Source organism: Taudactylus pleione, unplaced genomic scaffold (genome assembly GCF_031769625.1).
Source record: "Taudactylus pleione unplaced genomic scaffold, aTauple2 ptg000550l, whole genome shotgun sequence".
In the NCBI taxonomy this organism is placed as follows: Eukaryota; Metazoa; Chordata; class Amphibia; order Anura; family Myobatrachidae; genus Taudactylus; species Taudactylus pleione.
In genome coordinates, this window is record NW_028284952.1 from 1 (window position 1) to 22500 (window position 22500).

Sequence of the window (22500 nt, forward strand, 5' to 3'; positions counted from 1 at the left end):
GATGGGAGACTACCTAGGAATCCCAGGTTCTGTAGGTAATTTTATACTGCCATAAGATTCTTTTCTATTACATTTTACATGTAATTTTTTTCAACTTATCAATGAATTTACTTGAGTAAAGAAGTAAAAGAGGTCTAAAGTTAATGTTTTTGAGCACCTACAGCCAAACCACACTGGACATGCCCAATCTCATCTGATCTTGGAAGCTATGCAGTGTTGGGCCTGGTTAGTACTTGGATGGGAGACCACCTAGGAATCCCAGGTGCTGTAGGTAATTTTATACTGCCATAACAGTCTATTACATTTTACATTTAATTTTTTCAACTTATCAATGAATTTCCTTGAGTTAAGAAGTAATAGAGGTCTAAAGTTAATATTTTTCAGCACCTATAGCCAAACCACACAGGACATGGCCAATGTCGTCTGATCTTGGAAGCTATGCAGTGTTGTGCATGGTTAGTACTTGGATGGGAATCCACCTGGGAATACCAAGTGCTGTAGGTAATTCTATACTGCCATAACATTCTTTTCTATTACATTTTACATTTTATTTTTTTCCACTTATCATTGAATTTACTTGAGTTAAGAAGTAATAAAGGTCTAAAGTTAATATTTTTGAGAAACTACAGCCAAACCACACTGGACATGTCCAATCTCATCGGATCTTGGAAGCTATGCAGTGTAGGGCCTGGTTAGAACTTGGATGGGAGACCACCTAGGAATACCAGGTGCTATAGGTAATTTTATACTGACATAACAGTCTTTTCTATTTCATTTTACATTTAATTTTTTCAAATTATCAATGAATTTACTTGAGTAAAGAAGTAAAAGACGTTAAAAGTTAATATTTTTGAGCACCTACAGCCAAACCACACTGGACATGCCCAATCTCATCTGATCTTGGAAGCTATGCAGTGTTGGGACTGGTTAGTACTTGGATGGGAGACTACCTAGGAATCCCAGGTGCTGTAGGTAATTTTATACTGCCATAACCGTCTTTTCTATTACATTTTACATTTAATTTTTTCAACTTATCAATGAATTTACTTGAGTTAAGAAGTAATAGAGGTCTAAAGTTAATGCTTTTGAGCACCTGCAGACAAACCACACTGGACATGCCCAATCTCGTCTGATCTTGGAAGCTATGCAGTGTTGGGACTGGTTTGTACTTGGATGGGAGACTACCTAGGAATCCCAGGTTCTGCAGGTAATTTTATACTTCCATAACCGTCTTTTCTATTACATTTTACATTTCATTTTTCAACTTATCATTGAATTTACTTGAGTTAAGAAGTAAAAGAGGTCTAAAGTTAATGTTTTTGAGCACCTACTGCCAAACCACACTGGACATGCCCAATCTCGTCTGAACTTGGAAGCTATGCAGTGTTGGGCCTGGTTAGTACTTGTATGGGAGACCTCCAGGGATTACCAGGTACTGTAGGTAATTTTATACTGCCATAACATTCTTTTCTATTACATTTTACATTTAATTTTTTCAACTTATCAATGAATTTACTTGAGTTAAGAAGTAATAGAGGTCTAAAGTTAATGTCTTTGAGCACCTACAGCCAAACCACACTGGACATGCCCAATCTCATCGGATCTTGGAAGCTATGCAGTGTAGGGCCTGGTTAGTACTTGGATGGGAGACCACCTAGGAATACCAGGTGCTATAGGTAATTTTATACTGACATAACAGTCTTTTCTATTTCATTTTACATTTAATTTTTTCAAATTATCAATGAATTTACTTGAGTAAAGAAGTAAAAGACGTTAAAAGTTAATATTTTTGAGCACCTACAGCCAAACCACACTGGACATGCCCAATCTCATCTGATCTTGGAAGCTATGCAGTGTTGGGATTGGTTAGTACTTGGATGGGAGACTACCTAGGAATCCCAGGTGCTGTAGGTAATTTTATACTGCCATAACCGTCTTTTCTATTACATTTTACATTTAATTTTTTCAACTTATCAATGAATTTACTTGAGTTAAGAAGTAATAGAGGTCTAAAGTTAATACTTTTGAGCACCTACAGCCAAACCACACTGGACATGCCCAATCTCGTCTGATCTTGGAAGCTATGCAGTGTTGGGACTGGTTTGTACTTGGATGGGAGACTACCTAGGAATCCCAGGTTCTGTAGGTAGTTTTATACTTCCATAACATTCTTTTCTATTACATTTTACATTTCATTTTTCAACTTATCATTGAATTTACTTGAGTTAAGAAGTAAAAGAGGTCTAAAGTTAATGTTTTTGAGCACCTACTGCCAAACCCACACTGGACATGCCCAATCTCGTCTGAACTTGGAAGCTATGCAGTGTTGGGCCTGGTTAGTACTTGTATGGGAGACCACCAGGATTACCAGGTACTGTAGGTAATTTTATACTGCCATAACATTCTTTTCTATTACATTTTACATTTAATTTTTTCAACTTATCAATGAATTTACTTGAGTTAAGAAGTAATAGAGGTCTAAAGTTAATGTCTTTGAGCACCTACAGCCAAACCACACTGGACATGCCCAATCTCGTCTGATCTTGGAAGCTATGCAGTGTTGGGCCTGGTTAGTACTTGGATGGGAGACCACCTGGGAATACCAGGTGCTGTAGGTAATTTTATACTGCCATAACATTCTTTTCTATTACATTTTACATTTAATTTTTTCAACTTATCAATGAATTTACTTGAGTTAAGAAGTAATAGAGGTCTAAAGTTAATGTTTTTGACCACCTACAGCCAATCCACACTGGACATGCCCAATCTCGTCTTATCATGGAAGCTATGCAGTGTTGGGAGTGGTCCTTACTTGCATGGGAGACCACCTGGGAATACCAGGAGCTGTAGGTAATTTTATACTGCCATAACATTCTTTTCTATTACATTTTACATTTAATTTTTTCAACTTATCAATGAATTTACTTGAGTTAAGAAGTAATAGAGGTCTAAATGTAATTCTTTTGAGCACCTACAGCCAAACCACACTGGACATGCCCAATCTCGACCGATCTTGGAAGCTGTGCAGTGTTGGGCCTCGTTTGTACTTGGATGGGAGACCACCTGGGAATACCAGTTGCTGTAGGTAATTTTAGACACCCAAAACATTCTATTCTATTACATTTTACATTTCATTTTTTCAACTTATCAATGAATTTTCTTGAGTTAAGAAGTAAAAGAGGTCTAAAGTTAATGTTTTTGGGCATCTACAGCCAAACCTCACTGGACATGCCCAATCTCGTCAGATCTTGGAAGCTATGCAGTGTTGGGCCTGGTTAGTACTTGGATGGGAGACCACCTGGGAATACCAGGTGCTGTAGGTAATTTTATATAGCCATAACATTCTTTTCTATTACATTTTACATTTAATTTTTTCAACTTATCAATGAATTTACTTGAGTTAAGAAGTAATGGAGGTCTAAAGTTAATGTTTTTGACCACCTACAGCCAATCCACACTGCACATGCCCAATCTCGTCTTATCTTGGAAGCTATGCAGTGTTGGGCGTGGTCCGTACTTGGATGGGAGACCACCTGGGAAAACCAGGTGCAGTAGGTAATTTTATACTGCCATAGCATTCTTTTCTATTACATTTTACATTTAATTTTTTCAACTTATCAATGAATTTACTTGAGTTAAGAAGTAATACAGGTCTAAAGTTAATGTTTTTGAGCACCTACAGCCAAACCACACTGGACATGCCCAATCTCGTCTGATCTTGGAAGCTATGCAGTGTTGGGACTGGTTTCTACTTGGATGGGAGACTACCTAGGAATCCCAGGTTCTGTAGGTAATTTTATACTGCCATAAGATTCTTTTCTATTACATTTTACATGTAATTTTTTTCAACTTATCAATGAATTTACTTGAGTAAAGAAGTAAAAGAGGTCTAAAGTTAATGTTTTTGAGCACCTACAGCCAAACCACACTGGACATGCCCAATCTCATCTGATCTTGGAAGCTATGCAGTGTTGGGCCTGGTTAGTACTTGGATGGGAGACCACCTAGGAATCCCAGGTGCTGTAGGTAATTTTATACTGCCATAACAGTCTATTACATTTTACATTTAATTTTTTCAACTTATCAATGAATTTCCTTGAGTTAAGAAGTAATAGAGGTCTAAAGTTAATATTTTTCAGCACCTATAGCCAAACCACACAGGACATGGCCAATGTCGTCTGATCTTGGAAGCTATGCAGTGTTGTGCATGGTTAGTACTTGGATGGGAATCCACCTGGGAATACCAAGTGCTGTAGGTAATTCTATACTGCCATAACATTCTTTTCTATTACATTTTACATTTTATTTTTTTCCACTTATCATTGAATTTACTTGAGTTAAGAAGTAATAAAGGTCTAAAGTTAATATTTTTGAGAAACTACAGCCAAACCACACTGGACATGTCCAATCTCATCGGATCTTGGAAGCTATGCAGTGTAGGGCCTGGTTAGAACTTGGATGGGAGACCACCTAGGAATACCAGGTGCTATAGGTAATTTTATACTGACATAACAGTCTTTTCTATTTCATTTTACATTTAATTTTTTCAAATTATCAATGAATTTACTTGAGTAAAGAAGTAAAAGACGTTAAAAGTTAATATTTTTGAGCACCTACAGCCAAACCACACTGGACATGCCCAATCTCATCTGATCTTGGAAGCTATGCAGTGTTGGGACTGGTTAGTACTTGGATGGGAGACTACCTAGGAATCCCAGGTGCTGTAGGTAATTTTATACTGCCATAACCGTCTTTTCTATTACATTTTACATTTAATTTTTTCAACTTATCAATGAATTTACTTGAGTTAAGAAGTAATAGAGGTCTAAAGTTAATGCTTTTGAGCACCTGCAGACAAACCACACTGGACATGCCCAATCTCGTCTGATCTTGGAAGCTATGCAGTGTTGGGACTGGTTTGTACTTGGATGGGAGACTACCTAGGAATCCCAGGTTCTGCAGGTAATTTTATACTTCCATAACCGTCTTTTCTATTACATTTTACATTTCATTTTTCAACTTATCATTGAATTTACTTGAGTTAAGAAGTAAAAGAGGTCTAAAGTTAATGTTTTTGAGCACCTACTGCCAAACCACACTGGACATGCCCAATCTCGTCTGAACTTGGAAGCTATGCAGTGTTGGGCCTGGTTAGTACTTGTATGGGAGACCTCCAGGGATTACCAGGTACTGTAGGTAATTTTATACTGCCATAACATTCTTTTCTATTACATTTTACATTTAATTTTTTCAACTTATCAATGAATTTACTTGAGTTAAGAAGTAATAGAGGTCTAAAGTTAATGTCTTTGAGCACCTACAGCCAAACCACACTGGACATGCCCAATCTCATCGGATCTTGGAAGCTATGCAGTGTAGGGCCTGGTTAGTACTTGGATGGGAGACCACCTAGGAATACCAGGTGCTATAGGTAATTTTATACTGACATAACAGTCTTTTCTATTTCATTTTACATTTAATTTTTTCAAATTATCAATGAATTTACTTGAGTAAAGAAGTAAAAGACGTTAAAAGTTAATATTTTTGAGCACCTACAGCCAAACCACACTGGACATGCCCAATCTCATCTGATCTTGGAAGCTATGCAGTGTTGGGATTGGTTAGTACTTGGATGGGAGACTACCTAGGAATCCCAGGTGCTGTAGGTAATTTTATACTGCCATAACCGTCTTTTCTATTACATTTTACATTTAATTTTTTCAACTTATCAATGAATTTACTTGAGTTAAGAAGTAATAGAGGTCTAAAGTTAATACTTTTGAGCACCTACAGCCAAACCACACTGGACATGCCCAATCTCGTCTGATCTTGGAAGCTATGCAGTGTTGGGACTGGTTTGTACTTGGATGGGAGACTACCTAGGAATCCCAGGTTCTGTAGGTAGTTTTATACTTCCATAACATTCTTTTCTATTACATTTTACATTTCATTTTTCAACTTATCATTGAATTTACTTGAGTTAAGAAGTAAAAGAGGTCTAAAGTTAATGTTTTTGAGCACCTACTGCCAAACCACACTGGACATGCCCAATCTCGTCTGAACTTGGAAGCTATGCAGTGTTGGGCCTGGTTAGTACTTGTATGGGAGACCACCAGGGATTACCAGGTACTGTAGGTAATTTTATACTGCCATAACATTCTTCTCTATTACATTTTACATTTAATTTTTTCAACTTATCAATGAATTTACTTGAGTTAAGAAGTAATAGAGGTCTAAAGTTAATGTCTTTGAGCACCTACAGCCAAACCACACTGGACATGCCCAATCTCGTCTGATCTTGGAAGCTATGCAGTGTTGGGCCTGGTTAGTACTTGGATGGGAGACCACCTGGGAATACCAGGTGCTGTAGGTAATTTTATACTGCCATAACATTCTTTTCTATTACATTTTACATTTAATTTTTTCAACTTATCAATGAATTTACTTGAGTTAAGAAGTAATAGAGGTCTAAAGTTAATGTTTTTGACCACCTACAGCCAATCCACACTGGACATGCCCAATCTCGTCTTATCATGGAAGCTTTGCAGTGTTGGGCGTGGTCCTTACTTGCATGGGAGACCACCTGGGAATACCAGGAGCTGTAGGTAATTTTATACTGCCATAACATTCTTTTCTATTACATTTTACATTTAATTTTTTCAACTTATCAATGAATTTACTTGAGTTAAGAAGTAATAGAGGTCTAAATGTAATTCTTTTGAGCACCTACAGCCAAACCACACTGGACATGCCCAATCTCGACCGATCTTGGAAGCTGTGCAGTGTTGGGCCTCGTTTGTACTTGGATGGGAGACCACCTGGGAATACCAGTTGCTGTAGGTAATTTTAGACACCCAAAACATTCTATTCTATTACATTTTACATTTCATTTTTTCAACTTATCAATGAATTTTCTTGAGTTAAGAAGTAAAAGAGGTCTAAAGTTAATGTTTTTGGGCATCTACAGCCAAACCTCACTGGACATGCCCAATCTCGTCAGATCTTGGAAGCTATGCAGTGTTGGGCCTGGTTAGTACTTGGATGGGAGACCACCTGGGAATACCAGGTGCTGTAGGTAATTTTATATAGCCATAACATTCTTTTCTATTACATTTTACATTTAATTTTTTCAACTTATCAATGAATTTACTTGAGTTAAGAAGTAATGGAGGTCTAAAGTTAATGTTTTTGACCACCTACAGCCAATCCACACTGCACATGCCCAATCTCGTCTTATCTTGGAAGCTATGCAGTGTTGGGCGTGGTCCGTACTTGGATGGGAGACCACCTGGGAAAACCAGGTGCAGTAGGTAATTTTATACTGCCATAGCATTCTTTTCTATTACATTTTACATTTAATTTTTTCAACTTATCAATGAATTTACTTGAGTTAAGAAGTAATACAGGTCTAAAGTTAATGTTTTTGAGCACCTACAGCCAAACCACACTGGACATGCCCAATCTCGTCTGATCTTGGAAGCTATGCAGTGTTGGGACTGGTTTCTACTTGGATGGGAGACTACCTAGGAATCCCAGGTTCTGTAGGTAATTTTATACTGCCATAAGATTCTTTTCTATTACATTTTACATGTAATTTTTTTCAACTTATCAATGAATTTACTTGAGTAAAGAAGTAAAAGAGGTCTAAAGTTAATGTTTTTGAGCACCTACAGCCAAACCACACTGGACATGCCCAATCTCATCTGATCTTGGAAGCTATGCAGTGTTGGGCCTGGTTAGTACTTGGATGGGAGACCACCTAGGAATCCCAGGTGCTGTAGGTAATTTTATACTGCCATAACAGTCTATTACATTTTACATTTAATTTTTTCAACTTATCAATGAATTTCCTTGAGTTAAGAAGTAATAGAGGTCTAAAGTTAATATTTTTCAGCACCTATAGCCAAACCACACAGGACATGGCCAATGTCGTCTGATCTTGGAAGCTATGCAGTGTTGTGCATGGTTAGTACTTGGATGGGAATCCACCTGGGAATACCAAGTGCTGTAGGTAATTCTATACTGCCATAACATTCTTTTCTATTACATTTTACATTTTATTTTTTTCCACTTATCATTGAATTTACTTGAGTTAAGAAGTAATAAAGGTCTAAAGTTAATATTTTTGAGAAACTACAGCCAAACCACACTGGACATGTCCAATCTCATCGGATCTTGGAAGCTATGCAGTGTAGGGCCTGGTTAGAACTTGGATGGGAGACCACCTAGGAATACCAGGTGCTATAGGTAATTTTATACTGACATAACAGTCTTTTCTATTTCATTTTACATTTAATTTTTTCAAATTATCAATGAATTTACTTGAGTAAAGAAGTAAAAGACGTTAAAAGTTAATATTTTTGAGCACCTACAGCCAAACCACACTGGACATGCCCAATCTCATCTGATCTTGGAAGCTATGCAGTGTTGGGACTGGTTAGTACTTGGATGGGAGACTACCTAGGAATCCCAGGTGCTGTAGGTAATTTTATACTGCCATAACCGTCTTTTCTATTACATTTTACATTTAATTTTTTCAACTTATCAATGAATTTACTTGAGTTAAGAAGTAATAGAGGTCTAAAGTTAATGCTTTTGAGCACCTGCAGACAAACCACACTGGACATGCCCAATCTCGTCTGATCTTGGAAGCTATGCAGTGTTGGGACTGGTTTGTACTTGGATGGGAGACTACCTAGGAATCCCAGGTTCTGCAGGTAATTTTATACTTCCATAACCGTCTTTTCTATTACATTTTACATTTCATTTTTCAACTTATCATTGAATTTACTTGAGTTAAGAAGTAAAAGAGGTCTAAAGTTAATGTTTTTGAGCACCTACTGCCAAACCACACTGGACATGCCCAATCTCGTCTGAACTTGGAAGCTATGCAGTGTTGGGCCTGGTTAGTACTTGTATGGGAGACCTCCAGGGATTACCAGGTACTGTAGGTAATTTTATACTGCCATAACATTCTTTTCTATTACATTTTACATTTAATTTTTTCAACTTATCAATGAATTTACTTGAGTTAAGAAGTAATAGAGGTCTAAAGTTAATGTCTTTGAGCACCTACAGCCAAACCACACTGGACATGCCCAATCTCATCGGATCTTGGAAGCTATGCAGTGTAGGGCCTGGTTAGTACTTGGATGGGAGACCACCTAGGAATACCAGGTGCTATAGGTAATTTTATACTGACATAACAGTCTTTTCTATTTCATTTTACATTTAATTTTTTCAAATTATCAATGAATTTACTTGAGTAAAGAAGTAAAAGACGTTAAAAGTTAATATTTTTGAGCACCTACAGCCAAACCACACTGGACATGCCCAATCTCATCTGATCTTGGAAGCTATGCAGTGTTGGGATTGGTTAGTACTTGGATGGGAGACTACCTAGGAATCCCAGGTGCTGTAGGTAATTTTATACTGCCATAACCGTCTTTTCTATTACATTTTACATTTAATTTTTTCAACTTATCAATGAATTTACTTGAGTTAAGAAGTAATAGAGGTCTAAAGTTAATACTTTTGAGCACCTACAGCCAAACCACACTGGACATGCCCAATCTCGTCTGATCTTGGAAACTATGCAGTGTTGGGACTGGTTTGTACTTGGATGGGAGACTACCTAGGAATCCCAGGTTCTGTAGGTAGTTTTATACTTCCATAACATTCTTTTCTATTACATTTTACATTTCATTTTTCAACTTATCATTGAATTTACTTGAGTTAAGAAGTAAAAGAGGTCTAAAGTTAATGTTTTTGAGCACCTACTGCCAAACCACACTGGACATGCCCAATCTCGTCTGAACTTGGAAGCTATGCAGTGTTGGGCCTGGTTAGTACTTGTATGGGAGACCACCAGGGATTACCAGGTACTGTAGGTAATTTTATACTGCCATAACATTCTTTTCTATTACATTTTACATTTAATTTTTTCAACTTATCAATGAATTTACTTGAGTTAAGAAGTAATAGAGGTCTAAAGTTAATGTCTTTGAGCACCTACAGCCAAACCACACTGGACATGCCCAATCTCGTCTGATCTTGGAAGCTATGCAGTGTTGGGCCTGGTTAGTACTTGGATGGGAGACCACCTGGGAATACCAGGTGCTGTAGGTAATTTTATACTGCCATAACATTCTTTTCTATTACATTTTACATTTAATTTTTTCAACTTATCAATGAATTTACTTGAGTTAAGAAGTAATAGAGGTCTAAAGTTAATGTTTTTGACCACCTACAGCCAATCCACACTGGACATGCCCAATCTCGTCTTATCATGGAAGCTATGCAGTGTTGGGCGTGGTCCTTACTTGCATGGGAGACCACCTGGGAATACCAGGAGCTGTAGGTAATTTTATACTGCCATAACATTCTTTTCTATTACATTTTACATTTAATTTTTTCAACTTATCAATGAATTTACTTGAGTTAAGAAGTAATAGAGGTCTAAATGTAATTCTTTTGAGCACCTACAGCCAAACCACACTGGACATGCCCAATCTCGACCGATCTTGGAAGCTGTGCAGTGTTGGGCCTCGTTTGTACTTGGATGGGAGACCACCTGGGAATACCAGTTGCTGTAGGTAATTTTAGACACCCAAAACATTCTATTCTATTACATTTTACATTTCATTTTTTCAACTTATCAATGAATTTTCTTGAGTTAAGAAGTAAAAGAGGTCTAAAGTTAATGTTTTTGGGCATCTACAGCCAAACCTCACTGGACATGCCCAATCTCGTCAGATCTTGGAAGCTATGCAGTGTTGGGCCTGGTTAGTACTTGGATGGGAGACCACCTGGGAATACCAGGTGCTGTAGGTAATTTTATATAGCCATAACATTCTTTTCTATTACATTTTACATTTAATTTTTTCAACTTATCAATGAATTTACTTGAGTTAAGAAGTAATGGAGGTCTAAAGTTAATGTTTTTGACCACCTACAGCCAATCCACACTGCACATGCCCAATCTCGTCTTATCTTGGAAGCTATGCAGTGTTGGGCGTGGTCCGTACTTGGATGGGAGACCACCTGGGAAAACCAGGTGCAGTAGGTAATTTTATACTGCCATAGCATTCTTTTCTATTACATTTTACATTTAATTTTTTCAACTTATCAATGAATTTACTTGAGTTAAGAAGTAATACAGGTCTAAAGTTAATGTTTTTGAGCACCTACAGCCAAACCACACTGGACATGCCCAATCTCGTCTGATCTTGGAAGCTATGCAGTGTTGGGACTGGTTTCTACTTGGATGGGAGACTACCTAGGAATCCCAGGTTCTGTAGGTAATTTTATACTGCCATAAGATTCTTTTCTATTACATTTTACATGTAATTTTTTTCAACTTATCAATGAATTTACTTGAGTAAAGAAGTAAAAGAGGTCTAAAGTTAATGTTTTTGAGCACCTACAGCCAAACCACACTGGACATGCCCAATCTCATCTGATCTTGGAAGCTATGCAGTGTTGGGCCTGGTTAGTACTTGGATGGGAGACCACCTAGGAATCCCAGGTGCTGTAGGTAATTTTATACTGCCATAACAGTCTATTACATTTTACATTTAATTTTTTCAACTTATCAATGAATTTCCTTGAGTTAAGAAGTAATAGAGGTCTAAAGTTAATATTTTTCAGCACCTATAGCCAAACCACACAGGACATGGCCAATGTCGTCTGATCTTGGAAGCTATGCAGTGTTGTGCATGGTTAGTACTTGGATGGGAGTCCACCTGGGAATACCAAGTGCTGTAGGTAATTCTATACTGCCATAACATTCTTTTCTATTACATTTTACATTTTATTTTTTTCCACTTATCATTGAATTTACTTGAGTTAAGAAGTAATAAAGGTCTAAAGTTAATATTTTTGAGAAACTACAGCCAAACCACACTGGACATGTCCAATCTCATCGGATCTTGGAAGCTATGCAGTGTAGGGCCTGGTTAGAACTTGGATGGGAGACCACCTAGGAATACCAGGTGCTATAGGTAATTTTATACTGACATAACAGTCTTTTCTATTTCATTTTACATTTAATTTTTTCAAATTATCAATGAATTTACTTGAGTAAAGAAGTAAAAGACGTTAAAAGTTAATATTTTTGAGCACCTACAGCCAAACCACACTGGACATGCCCAATCTCATCTGATCTTGGAAGCTATGCAGTGTTGGGACTGGTTAGTACTTGGATGGGAGACTACCTAGGAATCCCAGGTGCTGTAGGTAATTTTATACTGCCATAACCGTCTTTTCTATTACATTTTACATTTAATTTTTTCAACTTATCAATGAATTTACTTGAGTTAAGAAGTAATAGAGGTCTAAAGTTAATGCTTTTGAGCACCTGCAGACAAACCACACTGGACATGCCCAATCTCGTCTGATCTTGGAAGCTATGCAGTGTTGGGACTGGTTTGTACTTGGATGGGAGACTACCTAGGAATCCCAGGTTCTGCAGGTAATTTTATACTTCCATAACCGTCTTTTCTATTACATTTTACATTTCATTTTTCAACTTATCATTGAATTTACTTGAGTTAAGAAGTAAAAGAGGTCTAAAGTTAATGTTTTTGAGCACCTACTGCCAAACCACACTGGACATGCCCAATCTCATCTGAACTTGGAAGCTATGCAGTGTTGGGCCTGGTTAGTACTTGTATGGGAGACCTCCAGGGATTACCAGGTACTGTAGGTAATTTTATACTGCCATAACATTCTTTTCTATTACATTTTACATTTAATTTTTTCAACTTATCAATGAATTTACTTGAGTTAAGAAGTAATAGAGGTCTAAAGTTAATGTCTTTGAGCACCTACAGCCAAACCACACTGGACATGCCCAATCTCGTCTGATCTTGGAAGCTATGCAGTGTTGGGCCTGGTTAGTACTTGGATGGGAGACCACCTGGGAATACCAGGTGCTGTAGGTAGTTTTATACTGCCATAACATTCTTTTCTATTACATTTTACATTTAATTTTTTCAACTTATCAATGAATTTACTTGAGTTAAGAAGTAATAGAGGTCTAAAGTTAATGTTTTTGACCACCTACAGCCAATCCACACTGGACATGCCCAATCTCGTCTTATCATGGAAGCTATGCAGTGTTGGGCGTGGTCCTTACTTGCATGGGAGACCACCTGGGAAAACCAGGTGCAGTAGGTAATTTTATACTGCCATAGCATTCTTTTCTATTACATTTTACATTTAATTTTTTCAACTTATCAATGAATTTACTTGAGTTAAGAAGTAATACAGGTCTAAAGTTAATGTTTTTGAGCACCTACAGCCAAACCACACTGGACATGCCCAATCTCGTCTGTTCTTGGAAGCTATGCAGTGTTGGGACTGGTTTCTACTTGGATGGGAGACTACCTAGGAATCCTAGGTTCTGTAGGTAATTTTATACTGCCATAAGATTCTTTTCTATTACATTTTACATGTAATTATTTTCAAGTTATCAATGAATTTACTTGAGTAAAGAAGTAAAAGAGGTCTAAAGTTAATGTTTTTGAGCACCTACAGCCAAACCACACTGGACATGCCCAATCTCATCTGATCTTGGAAGCTATGCAGTGTTGGGCCTGGTTAGTACTTGGATGGGAGACCACCTAGGAATCCAAGGTGCTGTAGGTAATTTTATACTGCCATAACAGTCTATTACATTTTACATTTAATTTTTTCAACTTATCAATGAATTTCCTTGAGTTAAGAAGTAATAGAGGTCTAAAGTTAATATTTTTCAGCACCTATAGCCAAACCACACTGGACATGGCCAATGTCGTCTGATCTTGGAAGCTATGCAGTGTTGGGCATGGTTAGTACTTGGATGGGAATCCACCTGGGAATACCAAGTGCTGTAGGTAATTTTATACTGCCATAACATTCTTTTCTATTACATTTTACATTTTATTTTTTTCCACTTATCATTGAATTTACTTGATTTAAGAAGTAATAAAGGTCTAAAGTTAATATTTTTGAGAAACTACAGCCAAACCACACTGGACATGTCCAATCTCATCAGATCTTGGAAGCTATGCAGTGTAGGGCCTGGTTAGTACTTGGATGGGAGACCACCTAGGAATACCAGGTGCTATAGGTAATTTTATACTGACATAACAGTCTTTTCTATTTCATTTTACATTTAATTTTTTCAAATTATCAATGAATTTACTTGAGTAAAGAAGTAAAAGACGTTAAAAGTTAATATTTTTGAGCACCTACAGCCAAACCACACTGGACATGCCCAATCTCATCTGATCTTGGAAGCTATGCAGTGTTGGGACTGGTTAGTACTTGGATGGGAGACTACCTTGGAATCCCAGGTGCTGTAGGTAATTTTATACTGCCATAACTGTCTTTTCTATTACATTTTACATTTAATTTTTTCAACTTATCAATGAATTTACTTGAGTTAAGAAGTAATAGAGGTCTAAAGTTAATGCTTTTGAGCATCTACAGCCAAACCACACTGGACATGCCAAATCTCGTCTGATCTTGGAAGCTATGCAGTGTTGGGACTGGTTTGTACTTGGATGGGAGACTACCTAGGAATCCCAGGTTCTGTAGGTAATTTTATACTTCCATAACATTCTTTTCTATTACATTTTACATTTCATTTTTCAACTTATCATTGAATTTAGTTGAGTTAAGAAGTAAAAGAGGTCTAAAGTTAATGTTTTTGAGCACCTACTGCCAAACCACACTGGACATGCCCAATCTCGTCTGAACTTGGAAGCTATGCAGTGTTGGGCCTGGTTAGTACTTGTATGGGAGACCACCAGGGATTACCAGGTACTGTAGATAATTTTATACTGCCATAACATTCTTTTCTATTACATTTTACATTTAATTTTTTCAACTTATCAATGAATTTACTTGAGTTAAGAAGTAATAGAGGTCTAAAGTTAATGTCTTTGAGCACCTACAGCCAAACCACACTGGACATGCCCAATCTCGTCTGATCTTGGAAGCTATGCAGTGTTGGGCCTGGTTAGTACTTGGATGGGAGACCACCTGGGAATACCAGGTGCTGTAAGTAATTTTATGCAGCCATAACATTCTTTTCTATTACATTTTAAATTTAATTTTTTCAACTTATCAATGAATTTACTTGAGTTAAGAAGTAATAGAGGTCTAAAGTTAATGTTTTTGAGCATCTACAGCCAAACCACACTGGACATGCCCAATCTCGTCTGATCTTGGAAGCTATGCAGTGTTGGGCCTGGTTAGTACTTGGATGGGAGACCACCTGGGAATACCAGGAGCTGTAGGTAATTTTATACTGCCATAACATTCTTTTCTATTACATTTTACATTTAATTTTTCAACTTATCATTGAATTTACTTGAGTTAAGAAGTAAAAGAGGTCTAAAGTTATTACTTTTGAGCACCTACAGCCAATCCACACTGGACATGCCCCATCTCGTCTTATCTTGGTAGCTATGTAGTGTTGGGCATGGTCAGTATTTGGATGGGAGACCACCTGGGAAAACCAGGTGCAGTAGGAAATTTTATACTGCCATAACATTCTTTTCTATTACATTTTACATTTCATTTTTTCAACTTATCAATGAATTTTCTTGAGTTAAGAAGTAAAAGAGGTCTAAAGTTAATGTTTTTGGGCACCTACAGCCAACCCACACTGGACATGCCCAATCTCGTCTGATCTTGGAAGCTATGCAGTGTTGGACCTGGTTAGTACTTGGATGGGAGACCACCTAGGAATCCCAGGTGCTGTAGGTAATTTTATACTGCAATAACAGTCTTTTCTATTACATTTTACATTTAATTTTTTCAACTTATCAATGAATTTACTTGAGTTAAGAAGTAAAAGAGGTCTAAAGTTAAGGCTTTTAGCGCCTACAGGCAAACCACACTGGACATGCCCAATCTCGTCTGATCTTGGAAGCTATGCAGTGTTGGGCCTGGTTAGTACTTGGATGGGAGACCACCTGGGAATACCAGGTGCTGTAGGTAATTTTATATAGCCATAACATTCTTTTCTATTACATTTTACATTTAATTTTTTCAACTTATCAATGAATTTACTTGAGTTAAGAAGTAATGGAGGTCTAAAGTTAATGTTTTTGACCACCTACAGCCAATCCACACTGGACATGCCCAATCTCGTCTTATCTTGGAAGCTATGCAGTGTTGGGCGTGGTCCGTACTTGGATGGGAGACCACCTGGGAAAACCAGGTGCAGTAGGTAATTTTATACTGCCATAGCATTCTTTTCTATTACATTTTACATTTAATTTTTTCAACTTATCAATGAATTTACTTGAGTTAAGAAGTAATCCAGGTCTAAAGTTAATGTCTTTGAGCACCTACAGCCAAACCACACTGGACATGCCCAATCTCGTCTGATCTTGGAAGCTATGCAGTGTTGGGCCTGGTTAGTACTTGGATGGGAGACCACCTGGGAATACCAGGTGCTGTAGGTAATTTTATACTGCCATAACATTCTTTTCTATTACATTTTACATTTAATTTTTTCAACTTATCAATGAATTTACTTGAGTTAAGAAGTAATAGAGGTCTAAAGTTAATGTTTTTGACTACCTACAGCCAATCCACACTGGACATGCCCAATCTCGTCTTATCATGGAAGCTATGCAGTGTTGGGCGTGGTCCTTACATGCATGGGAGACCACCTGGGAAAACCAGGTGCAGTAGGTAATTTTATACTGCCATAGCATTCTTTTCTATTACATTTTACATTTAAATTTTCAACTTATCAATGAATTTACTTGAGTTAAGAAGTAATACAGGTCTAAAGTTAATGTTTTTGAGCACCTACAGCCAAACCACACTGGACATGCCCAATCTCGTCTGATCTTGGAAGCTATGCAGTGTTGGGACTGGTTTCTACTTGGATGGGAGACTACCTAGGAATCCCAGGTTCTGTAGGTAATTTTATACTGCCATAAGATTCTTTTCTATTACATTTTACATGAAATTTTTTTCAACTTATCAATGAATTTACTTGAGTAAAGAAGTAAAAGAGGTCTAAAGTTAATGTTTTTGAGCACCTACAGCCAAACCACACTGGACATGCCCAATCTCATCTGATCTTGGAAGCTATGCAGTGTTGGGCCTGGTTAGTACTTGGATGGGAGACCACCTAGGAATCCAAGGTGCTGTAGGTAATTTTATACTGCCATAACAGTCTATTACATTTTACATTTAATTTTTTCAACTTATCAATGAATTTCCTTGAGTTAAGAAGTAATAGAGGTCTAAAGTTAATATTTTTCTGCACCTATAGCCAAACCACACTGGACATGGCCAATGTCGTCTGATCTTGGAAGCTATGCAGTGTTGGGCATGGTTAGTACTTGGATGGGAATCCACCTGGGAATACCAAGTGCTGTAGGTAATTTTATACTGCCATAACATTCTTTTCTATTACATTTTACATTTTATTTTTTTCCACTTATCATTGAATTTACTTGATTTAAGAAGTAATAAAGGTCTAAAGTTAATATTTTTGAGAAACTACAGCCAAACCACACTGGACATGTCCAATCTCATCGGATCTTGGAAGCTATGCAGTGTAGGGCCTGGTTAGTACTTGGATGGGAGACCACCTAGGAATACCAGGTGCTATAGGTAATTTTATACTGACATAACAGTCTTTTCTATTTCATTTTACATTTAATTTTTTCAAATTATCAATGAATTTACTTGAGTAAAGAAGTAAAAGACGTTAAAAGTTAATATTTTTGAGCACCTACAGCCAAACCACACTGGACATGCCCAATCTCATCTGATCTTGGAAGCTATGCAGTGTTGGGACTGGTTAGTACTTGGATGGGAGACTACCTTGGAATCCCAGGTGCTGTAGGTAATTTTATACTGCCATAACTGTCTTTTCTATTACATTTTACATTTAATTTTTTCAACTTATCAATGAATTTACTTGAGTTAAGAAGTAATAGAGGTCTAAAGTTAATGCTTTTGAGCACCTACAGCCAAACCACACTGGACATGCCCAATCTCGTCTGATCTTGGAAGCTATGCAGTGTTGGGACTGGTTTGTACTTGGATGGGAGACTACCTAGGAATCCCAGGTTCTGTAGGTAATTTTATACTTCCATAACATTCTTTTCTATTACATTTTACATTTCATTTTTCAACTTATCATTGAATTTAGTTGAGTTAAGAAGTAAAAGAGGTCTAAAGTTAATGTTTTTGAGCACCTACTGCCAAACCACACTGGACATGCCCAATCTGTCTGAACTTGGAAGCTATGCAGTGTTGGGCCTGGTTAGTACTTGTATGGGAGACCACCAGGGATTACCAGGTACTGTAGGTAATTTTATACTGCCATAACATTCTTTTCTATTACATTTTACATTTAATTTTTTCAACTTATCAATGAATTTACTTGAGTTAAGAAGTAATAGAGGTCTAAAGTTAATGTCTTTGAGCACCTACAGCCAAACCACACTGGACATGCCCAATCTCGTCTGATCTTGGAAGCTATGCAGTGTTGGGCCTGGTTAGTACTTGGATGGGAGACGACCTGGGAATACCAGGTGCTGTAAGTAATTTTATGCAGCCATAACATTCTTTTCTATTACATTTTAAATTTAATTTTTTCAACTTATCAATGAATTTACTTGAGTTAAGAAGTAATAGAGGTCTAAAGTTAATGTTTTTGAGCATCCACAGCCAAACCACACTGGACATGCCCAATCTCATCTGATCTTGGAAGCTATGCAGTGTTGGGCCTGGTTAGTACTTAGATGGGATACCACCTGGGACTACCAGGAGCTGTAGGTAATTTTATACTGCCATAACATTCTTTTCTATTACATTTTACATTTAATTTTTCAACTTATCATTGAATTTACTTGAGTTAAGAAGTAAAAGAGGTCTAAAGTTATTACTTTTGAGCACCTACAGCCAATCCACACTGGACATGCCCCATCTCGTCTTATCTTGGTAGCTATGCAGTGTTGGGCATGGTCAGTATTTGGATGGGAGACCACCTGGGAAAACCAGGTGCAGTAGGAAATTTTATACTGCCATAACATTCTTTTCTATTACATTTTACATTTAATTTTTTCAACTTATCAATGAATTTACTTGTGTTAAGAAGTAAAAGCGGTCTAAATTTAACGCTTTTGAGCACCTATAGCCAAACCACAGTGGACATGCCCAATCTTGTCTGATCTTGGAAGCTATGCAGTGTTGGGCCTGGTTAGTACTTGGATGGGAGACCACCTGGGAATACCAGGAGCTGTAGGTAATTTTATACTGCCATAACATTCTTTTCTATTACATTTTACATTTCATTTTTTCAACTTATCAATGAATTTTCTTGAGTTAAGAAGTAAAAGAGGTCTAAAGTTAATGTTTTTGGGCACCTACAGCCAAACCACACTGGACATGCCCAATCTCGTCTGATCTTGGAAGCTATGCAGTGTTGGACCTGGTTAGTACTTGGATGGGAGACCACCTAGGAATCCCAGGTGCTGTAGGTAATTTTATACTGCAATAACAGTCTTTTCTATTACATTTTACATTTAATTTTTTCAACTTATCAATGAATTTACTTGAGTTAAGAAGTAAAAGAGGTCTAAAGTTAATGTTTTTGAGCACCTACTGCCAAACCACACTGGACATGCCCAATCTGTCTGAACTTGGAAGCTATGCAGTGTTGGGCCTGGTTAGTACTTGTATGGGAGACCACCAGGGATTTCCAGGTACTGTAGGTAATTTTATACTGCCATAACATTCTTTTCTATTACATTTTACATTTAATTTTTTCAACTTATCAATGAATTTACTTGAGTTAAGAAGTAATAGAGGTCTAAAGTTAATGTTTTTGACCACCTACAGCCAATCCACACTGGACATGCCCAATCTCGTCTGATCTTGGAAGCTATGCAGTGTTGGGACTGGTTTCTACTTGGATGGGAGACTACCTAGGAATTCCAGGTTCTGTAGGTAATTTTATACTGCCATAAGATTCTTTTCCTTTACATTTTACATTTAATTTTTTCAACTTATCAATGAATTTACTTGAGTAAAGAAGTAAAAGAGGTCTAAAGTTAATGTTTTTGAGCACCTACAGCCAAACCACACTGGACATGCCCTATCTCATCTGATCTTAGAAGCTATGCAGTGTTGGGCCAGGTTAGTACTTGGATGGGAGACCACCTAGGAATCAAATGTGCTGTAGGTAATTTTATACTGCCATAACAGTCTATTACATTTTACATTTAATTTTTTCAACTTATCAATGAATTTCCTTGAGTTAAGAAGTAATAGAGGTCTAAAGTTAATATTTTTCAGCACCTATAGCCAAACCACACTGGACATGGCCAATGTCGTCTGATCTTGGAAGCTATGCAGTGTTGTGCATGGTTAGTACTTGGATGGGAATCCACCTGGGAATACCAGGTGCTGTAGGTAATTTTATACTGCCATAACATTCTTTTCTATTACATTTTACATTTTATTTTTTTCCACTTATCATTGAATTTACTTGAGTTAAGAAGTAATAGAGGTCTAAAGTTAATATTTTTGAGAAACTACAGCCAAACCACACTGGACATGTCCAATCTCATCGGATCTCGGAAGCTATGCAGTGTAGGGCCTGGTTAGTACTTGGATGGGAGACCACCTAGGAATACCAGGTGCTATAGGTAATTTTATACTGCCATAACAGTCTTTTCTATTTCATTTTACATTTAATTTTTTCAAATTATCAATGAATTTACTTGAGTAAAGAAGTAAAAGACGTTAAAAGTTAATATTTTTGAGCACCTACAGCCAAACCACACTGGACATGCCCAATCTCATCTGATCTTGGAAGCTATGCAGTGTTGGGACTGGTTTGTACTTGGATGGGAGACTACCTAGGAATCCCAGGTGCTGTAGGTAATTTTATACTGCCATAACCGTCTTTTCTATTACATTTTACATTTAATTTTTTCAACTTATCAATGAATTTACTTGAGTTAAGAAGTAAAAGAGGTCTAAAGTTAATGTTTTTGAGCACCTACTGCCAAACCACACTGGACATGCCCAATCTCGTCTGAACTTGGAAGCTATGCAGTGTTGGGCCTGGTTAGTACTTAGATGGGAGACCACCAGGGATTACCAGGTACTGTAGGTAATTTTATACTGCCATAACATTCTTTTCTATTACATTTTACATTTAATTTTTTCAACTTATCAATGAATTTACTTGAGTTAAGAAGTAATAGAGGTCTAAAGTTAATGTTTTTGAGCACCTACAGCCAAACCACACTGGACATGCCCAATCTCGTCTGATCTTGGAAGCTATGCAGTGTTGGGTCTGGTTAGTACTTGGATGGGAGACCACCTGGGAATACCAGGTGCTGTAAGTAATTTTATGCAGCCATAACATTCTTTTCTATTACATTTTACATTTAATTTTTTCAACTTATCAATGAATTTACTTGAGTTACGAAGTAAAAGAGGTCTAAAGTTAATGTTTTTGAGCACCTACAGCCAAACCACACTGGACATGCCCAATCTCGTCTGATCTTGGAAGCTATGCAGTGTTGGACCTGTTTAGTACTTGGATAGGAGACCACCTAGGAATCCCAGGTGCTGTAGGTAATTTTATACTGCCATAACATTCTTTTCTATTACATTTTAAATTTAATTTTTTCAACTTATCAATGAATTTACTTGAGTTAAGAAGTAATAGAGGTCTAAAGTTAATGATTTTGAGCATCTACAGCCAAACCACACTGGACATGCCCAATCTCGTCTGATCTTGGAAGCTATGCAGTGTTGGGCCTGGTTAGTACTTGGATGGGAGACCACCTGGGAATACCAGGAGCTGTAGGTAATTTTATACTGCCATAACATTCTTTTCTATTACATTTTACATTTAATTTTTTCAACTTATCAATGAATTTACTTGAGTTAAGAAGTAATAGAGGTCTAAAGTTAATGTTTTTGAGCACCTACAGCCAAACCACACTGGACATGCCCAATCTCGTCTGATCTTGGTAGCTATGCAGTGTTGGGCATGGTCAGTATTTGGATGGGAGACCAACTGGGAAAACCAGGTGCAGTAGGAAATTTTATACTGCCATAACATTCTTTTCTATTACATTTTACATTTAATTTTTTCAACTTATCAATGAATTTACTTGAGTTAAGAAGTAAAAGAGGTCTAAAGTTAATGTTTTTGAGCACCTACTGCCAAACCACACTGGACATGCCCAATCTCGTCTGAACTTGGAAGCTATGCAGTATTGGGCCTGGTTAGTACTTAGATGGGAGACCACCAGGGATTACCAGGTACTGTAGGTAATTTTATACTGCCATAACATTCTTTTCTATTACATTTTACATTTAATTTTTTCAACTTATCAATGAATTTACTTGAGTTAAGAAGTAATAGAGGTCTAAAGTTAATGTTTTTGAGCACCTGCAGCCAAACCACACTGGACATGCCCAATCTCGTCTGATCTTGGAAGCTATGCA

General features: G+C 37.2%; 5 non-coding genes and 72 pseudogenes across 5 annotated transcripts; all 77 read left to right on the forward strand.

The window, feature by feature from the left end:
• The first annotated feature begins 155 nt into the window (after positions 1-155).
• LOC148483146 (5S ribosomal RNA) lies at positions 156-274 on the forward strand (annotated as a pseudogene).
• A 347-nt stretch (positions 275-621) lies between these two features.
• On the forward strand, positions 622-740 carry LOC148483147 (5S ribosomal RNA; annotated as a pseudogene).
• Positions 741-856: 116 nt separating this feature from the next.
• LOC148483148 (5S ribosomal RNA) lies at positions 857-975 on the forward strand (annotated as a pseudogene).
• A 116-nt stretch (positions 976-1091) lies between these two features.
• LOC148483149 (5S ribosomal RNA) lies at positions 1092-1210 on the forward strand (annotated as a pseudogene).
• Positions 1211-1325: 115 nt separating this feature from the next.
• On the forward strand, positions 1326-1444 carry LOC148483150 (5S ribosomal RNA; annotated as a pseudogene).
• Positions 1445-1560: 116 nt separating this feature from the next.
• LOC148483151 (5S ribosomal RNA) lies at positions 1561-1679 on the forward strand (annotated as a pseudogene).
• A 116-nt stretch (positions 1680-1795) lies between these two features.
• LOC148483152 (5S ribosomal RNA) lies at positions 1796-1914 on the forward strand (annotated as a pseudogene).
• A 116-nt stretch (positions 1915-2030) lies between these two features.
• On the forward strand, positions 2031-2149 carry LOC148483153 (5S ribosomal RNA; annotated as a pseudogene).
• A 350-nt stretch (positions 2150-2499) lies between these two features.
• LOC148483154 (5S ribosomal RNA) lies at positions 2500-2618 on the forward strand. The gene has a single exon (XR_015871636.1). It is a non-coding gene; the product is annotated as a 5S ribosomal RNA (ribosomal RNA).
• A 351-nt stretch (positions 2619-2969) lies between these two features.
• On the forward strand, positions 2970-3088 carry LOC148483155 (5S ribosomal RNA; annotated as a pseudogene).
• A 116-nt stretch (positions 3089-3204) lies between these two features.
• On the forward strand, positions 3205-3323 carry LOC148483156 (5S ribosomal RNA; annotated as a pseudogene).
• A 351-nt stretch (positions 3324-3674) lies between these two features.
• LOC148483157 (5S ribosomal RNA) lies at positions 3675-3793 on the forward strand (annotated as a pseudogene).
• A 117-nt stretch (positions 3794-3910) lies between these two features.
• LOC148483158 (5S ribosomal RNA) lies at positions 3911-4029 on the forward strand (annotated as a pseudogene).
• A 347-nt stretch (positions 4030-4376) lies between these two features.
• LOC148483159 (5S ribosomal RNA) lies at positions 4377-4495 on the forward strand (annotated as a pseudogene).
• A 116-nt stretch (positions 4496-4611) lies between these two features.
• On the forward strand, positions 4612-4730 carry LOC148483160 (5S ribosomal RNA; annotated as a pseudogene).
• Positions 4731-4846: 116 nt separating this feature from the next.
• Positions 4847-4965, forward strand: LOC148483161 (5S ribosomal RNA; annotated as a pseudogene).
• Positions 4966-5080: 115 nt separating this feature from the next.
• LOC148483162 (5S ribosomal RNA) lies at positions 5081-5199 on the forward strand (annotated as a pseudogene).
• A 116-nt stretch (positions 5200-5315) lies between these two features.
• Positions 5316-5434, forward strand: LOC148483163 (5S ribosomal RNA; annotated as a pseudogene).
• Positions 5435-5550: 116 nt separating this feature from the next.
• On the forward strand, positions 5551-5669 carry LOC148483164 (5S ribosomal RNA; annotated as a pseudogene).
• Positions 5670-5785: 116 nt separating this feature from the next.
• Positions 5786-5904, forward strand: LOC148483165 (5S ribosomal RNA; annotated as a pseudogene).
• A 115-nt stretch (positions 5905-6019) lies between these two features.
• Positions 6020-6138, forward strand: LOC148483166 (5S ribosomal RNA; annotated as a pseudogene).
• Positions 6139-6254: 116 nt separating this feature from the next.
• On the forward strand, positions 6255-6373 carry LOC148483167 (5S ribosomal RNA). The gene has a single exon (XR_015871637.1). It is a non-coding gene; the product is annotated as a 5S ribosomal RNA (ribosomal RNA).
• A 351-nt stretch (positions 6374-6724) lies between these two features.
• Positions 6725-6843, forward strand: LOC148483168 (5S ribosomal RNA; annotated as a pseudogene).
• Positions 6844-6959: 116 nt separating this feature from the next.
• Positions 6960-7078, forward strand: LOC148483169 (5S ribosomal RNA; annotated as a pseudogene).
• A 351-nt stretch (positions 7079-7429) lies between these two features.
• LOC148483170 (5S ribosomal RNA) lies at positions 7430-7548 on the forward strand (annotated as a pseudogene).
• Positions 7549-7665: 117 nt separating this feature from the next.
• LOC148483171 (5S ribosomal RNA) lies at positions 7666-7784 on the forward strand (annotated as a pseudogene).
• Positions 7785-8131: 347 nt separating this feature from the next.
• Positions 8132-8250, forward strand: LOC148483172 (5S ribosomal RNA; annotated as a pseudogene).
• A 116-nt stretch (positions 8251-8366) lies between these two features.
• On the forward strand, positions 8367-8485 carry LOC148483173 (5S ribosomal RNA; annotated as a pseudogene).
• Positions 8486-8601: 116 nt separating this feature from the next.
• On the forward strand, positions 8602-8720 carry LOC148483174 (5S ribosomal RNA; annotated as a pseudogene).
• Positions 8721-8835: 115 nt separating this feature from the next.
• On the forward strand, positions 8836-8954 carry LOC148483175 (5S ribosomal RNA; annotated as a pseudogene).
• Positions 8955-9070: 116 nt separating this feature from the next.
• Positions 9071-9189, forward strand: LOC148483176 (5S ribosomal RNA; annotated as a pseudogene).
• A 116-nt stretch (positions 9190-9305) lies between these two features.
• Positions 9306-9424, forward strand: LOC148483177 (5S ribosomal RNA; annotated as a pseudogene).
• A 116-nt stretch (positions 9425-9540) lies between these two features.
• On the forward strand, positions 9541-9659 carry LOC148483178 (5S ribosomal RNA; annotated as a pseudogene).
• A 115-nt stretch (positions 9660-9774) lies between these two features.
• Positions 9775-9893, forward strand: LOC148483179 (5S ribosomal RNA; annotated as a pseudogene).
• Positions 9894-10009: 116 nt separating this feature from the next.
• On the forward strand, positions 10010-10128 carry LOC148483180 (5S ribosomal RNA). Its single transcript, XR_015871638.1, has one exon. It is a non-coding gene; the product is annotated as a 5S ribosomal RNA (ribosomal RNA).
• Positions 10129-10479: 351 nt separating this feature from the next.
• Positions 10480-10598, forward strand: LOC148483181 (5S ribosomal RNA; annotated as a pseudogene).
• A 116-nt stretch (positions 10599-10714) lies between these two features.
• Positions 10715-10833, forward strand: LOC148483182 (5S ribosomal RNA; annotated as a pseudogene).
• Positions 10834-11184: 351 nt separating this feature from the next.
• On the forward strand, positions 11185-11303 carry LOC148483183 (5S ribosomal RNA; annotated as a pseudogene).
• A 117-nt stretch (positions 11304-11420) lies between these two features.
• LOC148483184 (5S ribosomal RNA) lies at positions 11421-11539 on the forward strand (annotated as a pseudogene).
• Positions 11540-11886: 347 nt separating this feature from the next.
• Positions 11887-12005, forward strand: LOC148483185 (5S ribosomal RNA; annotated as a pseudogene).
• Positions 12006-12121: 116 nt separating this feature from the next.
• Positions 12122-12240, forward strand: LOC148483186 (5S ribosomal RNA; annotated as a pseudogene).
• A 116-nt stretch (positions 12241-12356) lies between these two features.
• Positions 12357-12475, forward strand: LOC148483187 (5S ribosomal RNA; annotated as a pseudogene).
• A 115-nt stretch (positions 12476-12590) lies between these two features.
• LOC148483188 (5S ribosomal RNA) lies at positions 12591-12709 on the forward strand (annotated as a pseudogene).
• A 116-nt stretch (positions 12710-12825) lies between these two features.
• Positions 12826-12944, forward strand: LOC148483189 (5S ribosomal RNA). The gene has a single exon (XR_015871639.1). It is a non-coding gene; the product is annotated as a 5S ribosomal RNA (ribosomal RNA).
• Positions 12945-13531: 587 nt separating this feature from the next.
• LOC148483190 (5S ribosomal RNA) lies at positions 13532-13650 on the forward strand (annotated as a pseudogene).
• A 111-nt stretch (positions 13651-13761) lies between these two features.
• LOC148483191 (5S ribosomal RNA) lies at positions 13762-13880 on the forward strand (annotated as a pseudogene).
• Positions 13881-13997: 117 nt separating this feature from the next.
• Positions 13998-14116, forward strand: LOC148483192 (5S ribosomal RNA; annotated as a pseudogene).
• A 116-nt stretch (positions 14117-14232) lies between these two features.
• Positions 14233-14351, forward strand: LOC148483193 (5S ribosomal RNA; annotated as a pseudogene).
• A 350-nt stretch (positions 14352-14701) lies between these two features.
• On the forward strand, positions 14702-14820 carry LOC148483194 (5S ribosomal RNA; annotated as a pseudogene).
• A 116-nt stretch (positions 14821-14936) lies between these two features.
• LOC148483195 (5S ribosomal RNA) lies at positions 14937-15055 on the forward strand (annotated as a pseudogene).
• Positions 15056-15171: 116 nt separating this feature from the next.
• Positions 15172-15290, forward strand: LOC148483196 (5S ribosomal RNA; annotated as a pseudogene).
• A 350-nt stretch (positions 15291-15640) lies between these two features.
• Positions 15641-15759, forward strand: LOC148483197 (5S ribosomal RNA; annotated as a pseudogene).
• A 115-nt stretch (positions 15760-15874) lies between these two features.
• Positions 15875-15993, forward strand: LOC148483198 (5S ribosomal RNA; annotated as a pseudogene).
• Positions 15994-16109: 116 nt separating this feature from the next.
• LOC148483199 (5S ribosomal RNA) lies at positions 16110-16228 on the forward strand (annotated as a pseudogene).
• Positions 16229-16344: 116 nt separating this feature from the next.
• On the forward strand, positions 16345-16463 carry LOC148483200 (5S ribosomal RNA). The gene has a single exon (XR_015871641.1). It is a non-coding gene; the product is annotated as a 5S ribosomal RNA (ribosomal RNA).
• A 350-nt stretch (positions 16464-16813) lies between these two features.
• On the forward strand, positions 16814-16932 carry LOC148483201 (5S ribosomal RNA; annotated as a pseudogene).
• A 117-nt stretch (positions 16933-17049) lies between these two features.
• LOC148483202 (5S ribosomal RNA) lies at positions 17050-17168 on the forward strand (annotated as a pseudogene).
• Positions 17169-17279: 111 nt separating this feature from the next.
• On the forward strand, positions 17280-17398 carry LOC148483203 (5S ribosomal RNA; annotated as a pseudogene).
• Positions 17399-17515: 117 nt separating this feature from the next.
• On the forward strand, positions 17516-17634 carry LOC148483204 (5S ribosomal RNA; annotated as a pseudogene).
• Positions 17635-17750: 116 nt separating this feature from the next.
• Positions 17751-17869, forward strand: LOC148483205 (5S ribosomal RNA; annotated as a pseudogene).
• Positions 17870-17985: 116 nt separating this feature from the next.
• LOC148483206 (5S ribosomal RNA) lies at positions 17986-18104 on the forward strand (annotated as a pseudogene).
• A 115-nt stretch (positions 18105-18219) lies between these two features.
• Positions 18220-18337, forward strand: LOC148483207 (5S ribosomal RNA; annotated as a pseudogene).
• A 116-nt stretch (positions 18338-18453) lies between these two features.
• LOC148483208 (5S ribosomal RNA) lies at positions 18454-18572 on the forward strand (annotated as a pseudogene).
• A 116-nt stretch (positions 18573-18688) lies between these two features.
• Positions 18689-18807, forward strand: LOC148483209 (5S ribosomal RNA; annotated as a pseudogene).
• Positions 18808-19157: 350 nt separating this feature from the next.
• LOC148483210 (5S ribosomal RNA) lies at positions 19158-19276 on the forward strand (annotated as a pseudogene).
• Positions 19277-19392: 116 nt separating this feature from the next.
• LOC148483211 (5S ribosomal RNA) lies at positions 19393-19511 on the forward strand (annotated as a pseudogene).
• Positions 19512-19627: 116 nt separating this feature from the next.
• Positions 19628-19745, forward strand: LOC148483212 (5S ribosomal RNA; annotated as a pseudogene).
• Positions 19746-20096: 351 nt separating this feature from the next.
• On the forward strand, positions 20097-20215 carry LOC148483213 (5S ribosomal RNA; annotated as a pseudogene).
• A 347-nt stretch (positions 20216-20562) lies between these two features.
• LOC148483214 (5S ribosomal RNA) lies at positions 20563-20681 on the forward strand (annotated as a pseudogene).
• Positions 20682-20797: 116 nt separating this feature from the next.
• Positions 20798-20916, forward strand: LOC148483215 (5S ribosomal RNA; annotated as a pseudogene).
• Positions 20917-21032: 116 nt separating this feature from the next.
• On the forward strand, positions 21033-21151 carry LOC148483216 (5S ribosomal RNA; annotated as a pseudogene).
• A 116-nt stretch (positions 21152-21267) lies between these two features.
• On the forward strand, positions 21268-21386 carry LOC148483217 (5S ribosomal RNA; annotated as a pseudogene).
• A 116-nt stretch (positions 21387-21502) lies between these two features.
• LOC148483218 (5S ribosomal RNA) lies at positions 21503-21621 on the forward strand (annotated as a pseudogene).
• A 116-nt stretch (positions 21622-21737) lies between these two features.
• LOC148483219 (5S ribosomal RNA) lies at positions 21738-21856 on the forward strand (annotated as a pseudogene).
• Positions 21857-21972: 116 nt separating this feature from the next.
• Positions 21973-22091, forward strand: LOC148483220 (5S ribosomal RNA; annotated as a pseudogene).
• A 116-nt stretch (positions 22092-22207) lies between these two features.
• LOC148483221 (5S ribosomal RNA) lies at positions 22208-22326 on the forward strand (annotated as a pseudogene).
• Positions 22327-22442: 116 nt separating this feature from the next.
• The window catches only part of LOC148483222 (5S ribosomal RNA), a 119-nt pseudogene continuing 61 nt past the window's right edge, over positions 22443-22500 (forward strand).